Source organism: Rousettus aegyptiacus, unplaced genomic scaffold (assembly GCF_014176215.1).
Source record: "Rousettus aegyptiacus isolate mRouAeg1 unplaced genomic scaffold, mRouAeg1.p scaffold_m13_p_13, whole genome shotgun sequence".
Taxonomy (NCBI): domain Eukaryota; kingdom Metazoa; phylum Chordata; class Mammalia; order Chiroptera; family Pteropodidae; genus Rousettus; species Rousettus aegyptiacus.
In genome coordinates this window covers 13,532,240-13,544,449 of record NW_023416288.1, presented here as the reverse complement: position 1 = coordinate 13,544,449, position 12,210 = coordinate 13,532,240, and positions in this window count along the sequence as shown.

The window sequence follows — 12,210 nt, the reverse complement described above, 5'->3', positions numbered from 1 at the left end:
CTGGTCTCCACCACCGCGCAGGCTGTTGCGACTGCGTGTCTGTGAGGTCCTAAGCAGCTTGAAGATGGGAGGGAGGAAAAGGACGAAAGAAAAAGAGAGGTCATACCTGGCAGGCCTCCTTGCACCGAGGATATCCAACTGCGCTGCTGCGGGACCCCGTGTTCATTCGGCTTAGTCCACAAAGAACTGTAATTATATTTTCTACAAACTTAATAGTCAAGTATTATCAGAGCAGTATACCTTCAAGAGTACATGGTAAGTTAATCATTCCACAAATATTGATTGAGGACCTACTATGTGCCCGGCGGTTAACTAAGCGCAGGAAACATGACCGCGAAAGACACGTATGAGGCACGTTCTCAGATATGGTTGAGTAAAACACCGTTTTTTGCAATACACTGCAAAAAGTGTCCTGGTGATGCCTGGAGAAGAGTTTTTAACTCAGCCTCGGAAAGGCAGGGAGACCCTCTCGAAGGATATGTTGGATTCAGTGTAACTCTCCACGGTGTTTTTGTCCTTTCTCTAATACATGCCTGCCTCAAACCTAGATTTGAAAACCAGACTTTGGAAACTCTACTTTCTCGGCCGCTTATTCCATTTTCCTTTAATTCCAAATGTTAGAAACTCTTGCACATAAGACAATAATAAAATAATTATCAATACAACACTTGTACTTCTGTACTGTTTTTCAGAGGTCACATAAATAATCATGTAAATCTTAGGCCAACAGTTTGATAAGTATTGTTCCTGTTTCAGAGAGAAGGAAATTAAGGTTTAGAGCTGTACCTTTCAAATATGATAGCCACTAGCCACATGTAGCTATTTAAATTTAAATTAATTAAAATTTAAAATTCGGTTCTTAAGTCATGCTAACCACATTTCAAGTACTAAATAAGATGCCTGTGGTTAGTGACGACTATACTATACATTAAAAATATGGAACATTTCCACCATTGCAGAAAGTTCTATTGGGTGACACTGAATTAAAGAATTTAAAGGACTCTCCTTCAAGGTCTCAGTCATAAAGTAGACTGGCTCTCCTACTTTCAGATCCGACTCTTTTACCACATCTCTGTGTTTGCACCTGTGTTTGTGTAACCACCATCCTAGTTCTGGTCCTGTAAAACACAGAAGAATCTTCCATATGATGCTCTTTGGAGATGCTTTTCTCCTTTCGTGGGGGAATTTTTTTTTTTTTTACTCCCTGCCTCATATGACATGGTTTTAGGTTCCCTCACCATTGTAATGATTTGAAAATTCACTCCATTTTGTCAATATCCCAGCTAAAATGTGATATCCAGAATTAAATACAATTTAGACATGGTTTCACAAGCAAACAATACAAAGGGACTTTTTTCTCCATTGTCCTAAATTCTTGCCTATGAGAACATTCTATCATATTTTGGTAGCCACACCTCACTGAGTTTATTGTCGTTTCAAAGAAATTCCCCAAATTCTTCAGATAATGAGATACTTAAGAATTCTATATATCACATGCAAGTGTAGTCTGAATAAGGGCTACAAATTTTTAATATTACACCTTATACCTCGATGCAAAAGATTCCATAATAGTCACCGTATAAGGGAATTAGAACCCAAGGTCCTGGAAAAGTCCTTCACTTTTAACCCCTTCATCATGGATACATATTCTTACTCAATTCTCTTAGTCGGAAGAATTAATTTTACAGGTTTTATAAATATTGTGCTGCTCTAAGTATATACTATATATATTTTTTAATTTAAACATCTCTTGTCATAAGCAATGCCTCCCCATGTGTGTGTGTGTTGTGAGCATTTCTCTAACGTAAATAGCAGAACACTTGGTTCAGAGTTTGTACATTTTTTAATGTAATAGATACTTGCCTTTAAACCACTCCATCTCCTTGGCACAGAATGGACCTCCTAAGAGGCAAGGTAAAAGAGAAGATACCTGTGGCTCTGATCACACATTTTCTCCAAGGTAGGCGGAGGTGGGGAGGGCAGCAGAAGTAAACTTGTCTCGGTGGCACATCAGGACAAAGCATCCCATCCTGTAGGGACAGAATCTCTTTTGAATCTCTGTGAAGTAGTGTGCTTCTTGCCACACCTTGTCTATTTCATATGTGTGTGTGTGTTTACATTGTTTACATTGTTGTCATTGTTTTCATTTGATTCCCATCATCTAGTTAATTAACACATCCATCACCTAAAATACTTTTTTTGGTGAAAATATTTAAGTTCTACTCTCAAATTTCAATTATATAATGCAATGTTATCAACCATAGTCACTATATTTTACATTAGATTCTCAGACTTTATTTATCTTACAGCTGAAAGTTTGTACCATTTTACCAACCACTTCCTATTTCCTTCTCCCCCACCCAGCCCCTGGCAACCACTTTCCTATTCTCTGTTTCTGTGAGTTTGACTCTTTTTTTTTTAATTCCACATATAAATCATACCATACAGTATTTGTCTTTCTCTCTCTAGCTATTTCACTTAACATAATGGCCTCAAGGTACATTCATGTTGTTGTAACTGGCAGGATTTCCTTCTTTCTCGTGTTTGAGGGTGGGTTGGGAAGCACCCACTCCAGCTCCACCACTCTAAACACCAAGAGTTAGTAGTTAGAGAGGTGAGGAGAAATTAAAGTTGTGGGTTTTAGCCCACTGAGAATAACCGTAATCCACAGGGCTACTTGAACCTCTGAATTTTGGATTCCCAGAACAAGTCCCAGTCCATTCTTATGTCACCATCAAGATCCCCAAGTGGGCATTCGGAGTACTTATGGTTTTGTTTTGGAGTTTTTTTACATTTTATTAGAAAAGACTGTAAAATAACCATTTAGAGACTTTACCTATTTAACATGCAAATGTAAATAAGTTGAAATATGGAAATCTTTTGTTTTAATAAGAAAAAAAAACCCTGTCCAATTTCTGCTGCACATTATTCAAGTTTTATTCATAGAGCTAAAAAAGAAAAAATAGAAAGAAAACAAATATGTATTTCCTTTTTGGAAAAATGTCTATTCAGTTCCTCTTCAGTCCACTCTTTAATCATATTGCTTGGGTTTTCATTTATTTTTTGTTTTTTGTTTTTGTTTTTGTTTTTGTTTTGCTATCGAGTTGTATGAGATACAACTTATCAGACATGATTTTCAAATATTTTCTCCCATTCAGTGGGTTGCCTTTTCATTTAGTTGATGTCTTCCTTTGCTGTGTGGAAGCATTTTAGTTTGACATAGTTGCACTTGTTTATTTTTGCTTTTGTTAATCTTTGCTTTCGGGATCATATTCAAAAAATCATTACCAGCTAATGTCAAAGAGCTTACTCCCTATGTTTTCTTGTTTCAGGTTTTATATTCAAGTTCTATGAGTTTCAGGTTTCATTTTTATGGCTTCAGGTCTTACATTCAAGTCTTTCATCTATTTTGAGTAGATTTTTGTGATATAAGACAGAGATCTAGTTTTATTCTTTTGCATTTCCAGTTTTTCCAGCACTATTTATTTAAAGGGTTGTTCTTTCCCCATTGTATATTCTTGGCTCCTTTGTCATAAATTAATTGACCATATAGGCATGGGTTTACTTCTGGGTTCTCCATTCCATTAATTTATATTTCTGTTTTTATGTCAATACCATACTGTTTTGATTACTGTCACTTTATAATACAGTTGGAAACCAGATAGCTTGATTCTTTACCAGCTTTATTCTTTCTCAAGATTGCTTTGGCGATTTGGGGACTTTTGTGGTTCCATACAAATTTTAGGATTTTTTGTTCTGTTTCTGTGAAAAATAGCATTGTAATTTTGATAAGCATTGCATTGAATCCGTAGATCTCTTTGAGTAGTATGGACATTTTAATAATATCAGTTCTTACAATCTATGAGCGTGTAATATCTTTCCATTTATTTCTGTCTTCTTCAATCTCTTTCATGTCTTATAGTTTTAAGTGTACAGTTCTTTCACCTCCTTGGTTAAATTTGTTCCTAGGTATTTTATTCTTTTTCATGCAATTGTAAATGGGATTGTTTTCTTAATTTCTCTTTCTGATAGTTCACTATTAGTGTATAGAAACACAACTGAGTTTCGCACATTGATTTTGTATCCTGCAATTTTGCCGAGTTTGTTTATTCTAATGTTTTCTTGATGGAGTTTTTAGGGTTTTCTATACATAATATCATGTCTTCTGCAACAGAGAGTTTTACTTTTTCCTTTCTGACATGGATGCCTTTTATTCTTTTTCTTGACTAATTGCTCAGGCTAGGACTTCCAGTACTATGTTGATTAAAAGTGGCAAGAGTGGGCATCCTTGTCTTCTTCCTGACCTTAAAGGAAAAGCTTTTAGCTTTCACCACTGAGTACAATTTTATCTGTGGGCTTGTCATATATGGCCTTTATTATATTGAGGTACATTTTCTCTATGCCCAATTTGTTGAGAGTTTCTTTTTCTTATCATAAATGGATGTTGAATTTTGTCAAATGCTTTTTTTGCATCTATTGAAACAAACAATTATTATCCTTCATTTTGTTAATGTGGCATATCACGTTAGTCTTTTGTTTCTCTTTGAAGTAATGCTCTTCTGGACACATCTCATCATATATGTATATATGAAACCCATTGCATTTATAGAAGCCAGGTACATGTAGTTATTATAATTGGCAAAGTTGAAGAGGCTTCCAGAGGAGGCCTGATTCTCAGCAAGTTATGGCACTTGTTAATAGAACACAGTTCCTTTAGGAGCAAAATGGATGGACAACCAGCAAGGAAATTACTCAATATGTATCCTTAAAATAAATCAGCCTCAGGAGGCTGAGGGCAGTTGCTCCAATAAGAAGTCATGATCTCTTATTTAGTTTCCAGATTTTAGTCAGTTTTTCAACCCAGCAATCACTAACTAAAGAAAAGGCCATGTCCCCAGAAGAAGACGCCTGCAACATATGTTGGGCATACACGGTAATGATTCTCCTAGTTAATCCCTCCCCAAAGAGACCAACCTCCGTTTTACTTTGGTAACGGTGCACAAGGGTCTGAATTAACACTGATATATAGGACACAAAGCACCTATTCTAGTGGCGGTATGTGCAAGCTAGGTAATAAATGGAGTCCTGGACAGGTCTGGCTCACAGTGGGCAAACAATGTCATTTGCTTAGCCTCTAAATGTGTTATTAGAAGAGAAATACTTCATAAAATCCCCCACATTGTGTCACTGGCCTATAGGGTAAGAGTTATGATAGTGGAAAAAAAAAAAAACAGAAAAAAAGAGAAAAAAACAAGTGGGAACTTCTGAAACTGCTTCTACCTTTCAGCCAAATAGTAAATGAAAAAGAGTATTTTCATCTGGGATGGTGGTCGTTGTTGTGGTAGTGATGGAGGAAAGCACTGTCCTTGTTAAATATCTGAAAGATGGTTGATTTCCATCATAATCACGTATGGGTCATAAAGAATGACAGTAGACTACCACAAACTGAACTAAGTAGTAGCCTCAACTGCCATTGCAATGCCAGATATGGTGTCCTTCCTATCGAAAATGAACATGGCTTCAGGTACATTGATTGCGCAGATGCATTATTTTTCAACCCTGTCAGAAAGAATGCATCAAAAAAAAATTTACACCAACGAAAAAGATTACAGGATACATTTATAACCACAGTGCCATTTAGTTCACAGTTGTCCTAGAGTCAACTCTTCTGATCTCAGCACCATTTAAACTTTCTTGTCCTTTGTAATAATTTGAAGAGGATGCCTCAGAGAACATCACTTTAATCCATTATACTGATGATATCATATTTATCAGACCACAGAAACAGGAAGTTGATAATACACTGGGAAATTTGATAAGACGCATGTTCTCTAGAAGGTGAGGGATATACCTTAAGAAGATTCAGGGACCTGCCATATCACTAATATTTTTAGAGTTTCAGTGGTCAGGGGTATGCCAGGAAATCCCCTCCAAAGTAAAGGACAAATTACTGCATCCTGAACTTCCCAAACATGAAGAACGAAGCATAATATCTGGTAGGCCTCTTCGGATCCTGGAGGCAGTAATCTCCAACGGGGAATACTGCTTCAATCCAGTGCATGAAGTACTTCCAGTTGTGAGCAAAACAGGGCTCTGCAGCCATAGAACCAGGTAGGTTCAAAGGTTCTAGAGGTATCACTGGTAGGAAAACTGGAGTTTAGGGCGAACCCCAATAGGGAAATCCTAACTCTAACTAAGACCTTGAAGATGGCCATGCCATCTTCAGTGGAGAATTATGTACTTTTTGAAAAATAGAAAGTTTGTTTTATGAGATGAAGATGTATAAAAGATGGAGCACCTGACCATGGAGCAAAAATCATCACATGGTCACAACTGCCAATCATGAGATGGGGTTCTGTCAGACCTACTAAGTCATAAAATTAGGCTGGCGCAGCAATAAACCATTGTTAAGATGGAACTGATATATCCAGGATTGAGCAAGAGCAGAGGGCTCGAGGGAATTGCATGAGCGGGCAGCCCAGGCCCCCATGTCATCCATTGTTATTGCAACAGTTCCTCTCTTGTATGTCACCTAAATAGGTATGGGCCATCCCTTAAGACCACATGAAAAGTAAGAACCCAAACTCGGTTCATAGATGATTTGCTTCTGTGGGTGCAAGCTGAAAATAGATGGCAGCTGCCACATAGCTGCACTCAGGGGCAGCATTGAAAGCCAGTCATCAGGAAAATCTTCCCAATGGGCAGAGCTTCAAGTTGTGTACCTGGTCACCACCTTTGTGTACAAAGAGAAGCGGCCTCAGTTTAGAATATTTGAGGACTCATGGGCAGCGAGAAATTACTTGACTGGCTGTTAAGGGGCTTGGGAATAGAAAGATTAGAAGATAAAAATACAAAGGGGTAGAGGCACAAGGCATATGGAAGTGGTCAGGAAGTGTGACCATGTTAATGCCACCCCAATGCTGGCACAGTGGGCACGTGAGCAAAAGGACTATGGTGACAGGAATGAAAGCTGTGTATGGGTTCGATAACATGTGTTTTCACCAAAATTGATTTAGTGTTTCTGCCATTGCCAAGTGTCCAACCTGCCAGAAACAGAGGCCAATTTTGAGTTCCTGACATGGCATAATCCCTGAGGAGACCGACCAGGCTTTTGATGGTAAGTGGACTACACTGGAGACAGTAACAGGCACATGAGTTTATCCTTCTTGATCACACTATCACTTTTTGAGGTTTTATAGATGGTTTGATTCATTGGCATAACTTAATATACAATTTCATGTTTTAAGAGAGGATTGACTTTACAACAAAGGTGCAGGAGTGGGGCCATGATCAGGTGATCCATAGGTTTATAATGTACTGAGTCACCAAGAAGCTGCCTGAATGAGAAGAGTATTGCAATGGCCTGTTAAAGGCACAGCTGTAGCACCAGCTTGGAGGTTGGGAGGTGATAATTTTGAGGATGGAGAATCTAGGACGCAGTATACACATTGGGTTCAAAATGTTTTACAGAAGAATATGTGTAAGTTTGAGAACCAATAGGTAAAAGTAGGAGCAGCCTTACTTGCTGTTACTCTGGTGACCCTCTTGGAATTTATGTTTCCCATTTGAGCAACTCCTGAATTATAAGCTGAAACTACCACCTGTCCACTTTGAGTTCCTTGTACCAAAAGACCAAAAAGCAAGAAGTCAACATCCTGGAAGAGGCGACTGATTCCACTCCCTTTTTAATGAGAACTTGCTGCTACCAAAACACTTGCTGGGAATACTGACTGACAGTAGACAGCTTTCAGCTGTCATCTCCTTCAAGGATTCTCCGTGGCAGAGCCTCATTTACGTTTATGCCCCTTCCTGGAATGGCCCTCATTTAATGATTTTATCAGTCACCTTCACCTAGCAACTCTGAAAAGCTTCCTGTGGAGTCAGCTGATGTCCAAAGGCACTCCTGAAAAAACATCCTGCACACCGAACTTTAGCACAGAGTCTCCTTCCTATGGGAGCTCACTCGTGATGAGTTACGATGAGGCCTTTGAGGAACTTACAGCTTTTTTGGCTAATTGCCAACTCCAATTTTTATACTGTTTGAAAATGCTAAGACAGAGTAAGGAAAAGATTTTATGGCATTTGTATTAGGGGCAACTCATGTGTTTTTTGGGAGCCTCAAAAGAGTACTTGAAAAAAAAAAGCCCACTGAATTTATCCCTTCCGAGTTTAAAGATGTTAACGATAAGCAAACTGCTTTTGAAATGGTCATGATATAATGAGAGCATCTTGAAAATGGATGTTTGTCCATTATGACATGAGTTTATTACTGAAAATAATGTGTTAATACCTTGTAATTAATTTAAAACTGGATGATTTATCTCAGGAATATAGAAACTTACTAGGTGTATTTTAATGAAAATTTGGCATGCTTGGGGACTGAAAAATTAATATCATGTTTTAGCAAAGGGAGCTAATACAATTATTCCTTTAGGAGTTAAGTATTTATGTGCTTTTGTTTGATCTATGACAACCAAATATTTAAATAAACTGAACTTTCACAAAGTATTAAACCAAAAAAGGAATTTTTTAATGAGAAAGCATAGTGACCTGGCCATCCAGTTACTTTTTATCCACTTCTTCTAAGTCTTTGTAAAATATTTTAATAGCATATTTTTTGGTAAGAGCAAAAAGGTTTTGGTACCATTAGTAAAATAAAATATTTCAAAAATATTGCATATATTTATTTTATCCTTTAAAGTTTTATGTCTCAAATTTATATAATAGTAGAGTAGCATATGTATATTATATAACAATTTTTGCTGTTAGAGTGATTTTTAAAAACCAAGGAAAATAAGGCTTTTTAAAAGCAAACTTCTACAGATGCTACCTTCTTTTATTAAATCCAATAATGACAGGGTTCACCTCTTTCTAGTAATCATGTGAGCATTTGAGATTTGAAGTCAGCAAAATTACTAATAACAACTAAACTTACAATACAAAAAAGGTAATTACTATACACTTAAGCACGACCAAGTAAAATAAACTGATATACAGGGACTTTTGATAATTTCAACATTTTTTTTTTTTTCATGAAGGAATTGTTACATCCTTAAGTAGATATGGCTGTGTATGCCTTTGTCTTAATCTGGTCTTGGTTTCTACTTATTGTTCAAGTATCATTTGTCACAACCTAATCTCTCAGTGTTCAAAATTGGCATATCTTTTTCCTGCTTGAGTAATATATTTTGCTGAGATTACTTTTGCATCTTTAATTGCCCAGAGCCCTTCTTCTTCTTCTTAGATTTTTCCCTTTTTTAAAGCATGAGATTTTAAGGAGGCTACTTCCTTATGATACTGCCTACAAAATAAATGATGCTAATTAATGGTCTTTTTTGCAAGGATGTTAAGTTCTGGTTTTTAACTTTAGTTGTGCACAATCACTTGTTTACCCAGGTAAACAGGTGAGCATGCTTTTTATGCATTAAGGGATTCTTAATTGGAATTTGTGGAAACAAGGATGCCATATCATTTTTATGTAAAAACATTAGCCATTCCTGTAATTAACGCAGTTAAAAGGCTAAACTGCTCTTTTATTTGATCTAATTATCTTTGTACTATGCCATTCCTTCTTCCCAGTCCCCACCCCTACTCTCCATGGCAAATAATGTAATCACAGCACACGGCTCATGTTATATTACTGACAATGACAAAGACTTAAATGCCGATAAGTCTATAGTAGCTGTTATCTAAGGTAATTTGGGCCCAATCAATATCTTCTGCACAATCTACTCTGTGAACAGCATTCTTTTAGACTTTAGTGATTACTAGAGGGAAAGGGGGAGGGGAAAAAATAAAGGTAAAGGAGGTCAAGTATATGGTGTTAGATTTAACTTTGGGTGGTGAACACACATGAAACATATATATGATGTATTATTTCATCGTACACTTGAAACCTATATAATTTTGTCAACCAATGTCACCCCAATAATTTTTTTTTTTAAAGGAAAAGATCTAGCTAGCCTAGTGAGGCTTTAGTTTACATTCATTACTATGCTTAAAAACCTTTCCGTCTCCTATAGGAAAAGGCTTATCATCCTTACATTACACTTTAGCATTGGAAAGATTCCTAACTGAAAAATGTGACATAAAACTCTTTGGTCTCACATTAATCAAAACTACACTTACAACAATTGGTATTTAGATAAATATATTATTTTAATATATTCTTTAGATGGCACTCCAATATTAACTATACAACAACCATCCTAGTTCCAAAGTGTGTGTGTGATTTTTTAAGACCTAAATTCTCATTTGATAACATAAAATAATCCCACATTTCTGGAAATAAGGATTGACGTTCAATGGTTTTAGGTCAAAGTTTTACAAATATAATCCTTTGCCTTCTGTTACTCTTTGAATAGTAGGTATATTTCATCTTGACATTCATCAGTGTTTTCTACAAATGATACACATTAGATTAACATCTATATATGGTTCCATAAATTACTTTGATATACTAATCTATGCATGTGAAGAAGTCACTGGCTTCAAAAACCATTTAAAAGATTCTATTGACTTGTGTAAAATACACCTTTTGCTACAATTGCTTGTCATCTTAGAAAAATAAACATTGAGTCACAAAACCATCTTGTCTTCACTGTTGCTGTTTCCAGCTACTGGAAATAGAGCCACCCACTGACTAAATGCTACAGCATCCATTGCCCTTACTTTATTAGGGCGACTATTTTTCTTTCCTAACATCGACTTCAGTGTTCTTGATATCAAAGAATTCAACTTATGTGCTTGCTGGAATTTGTTAGACACTTTCAGCAAGGCACGTCACTTTCTATCAAGCAAACCAAGAATTTCTATCTACCCTGCTGGGGATCTTTGAAGACATTTACTTCTGGAGGTGACTTGCTACATTAAAATGTCCTTTTGTAAACAAATCTGGAAGCCAAACGATTAAGTGCTGTCAGAGAAATAAAAAACAAACAAACAAGAAAACACCCTCTCTGGATACACAACCCCCAAGGCACCTTGGCCAGATGGCCTTTCCTTGGTAAAAATCAGGGAAAAGTATTCCTACTGCTGATTTCAACCTCATTGCCAGGGCAGGCTATCTGCTGGTTGTGGGTTGGATTTCTACCTGCTCTCCCTCCCTTTGGCTGGGTGCCCATCTGCATAGCACAACTCACACACAATGTGGTAGGGGTCTTGCTACCATTTATAGCATTGTTCCAAATGAACTGAAATTTTTTTTTTTTTTAAGTGGAATACTCATGAAGATCTGGGAAGATGGAGTGATGAGGATATTTTAAGTCTAATGTTCAAAAATAGTCTCAAAATAAAGTTTAACAACTTCTAACTACTGGAGGGGTTCAATTTGAACCTTATTCTCCTTATGTACAACTAAGGCACATTGACTCCAAACAATTGTGGGGGCAAACAGTGCAACTGCAAATTGAAGAGACCACCACTCTAAAGTCCATAGATCACAGAACAAGTTTAAATACCTTTTAAATTATTTGGGAAATTCTGGGGAATACAGATAGGTAATACTGAAAGGAAAAAAACCTTCTATAAATTTTCCAAGTTTCATGTTTTTAGACAGCTGTCTATAAAACCTGACATAGATTAACATATACACACATGCATTTGTGATGGAAAATGCTACAGTAATAATTTACAATGAAAACAAGGTTTGCATGTATGCACTGTAAAGGATATTTCAGTGATCCTCTACTGGTATGAACAATGAAGCCATTGAAAAGTATTTCTTACTGATATTGTCCAAATGGTCAAAAGAATACATACATCAAGACATATGAACTAATATATTGGGCATCATCCAGGATTTCAAAAAATTAAGACTGGTAATCAATCAATTTATAGTGACAATGCATTCATTTAATATTCAATGGCACCAATTTTTATTGTGAAAATTAGTTGTAAACATCTTACTCTTGTAAGAACATACTCAAAGGCAAATGCCTCCATAACCTGGTTGAAATTTTTCTTACGTTTGAATTTTCTCTAAATTATTCAATCACCAAGTGCCTGACCAAAGGCAATCCTCACCTGTTTCAAAACTTCTACTGTTGAATGCTACACTTCCTCTTTCATTTCCTGACACCAGATTAGAGGGTAGAGCTATTTTTGAAAGAAATTATTTTTAAAGGTAATAATTAAGAACAGTAGAAAAATTATTTTACTCCGTATGGTAGCCTGGCTTCTATTTATCCTTACAAATAACCTAACCCCTCA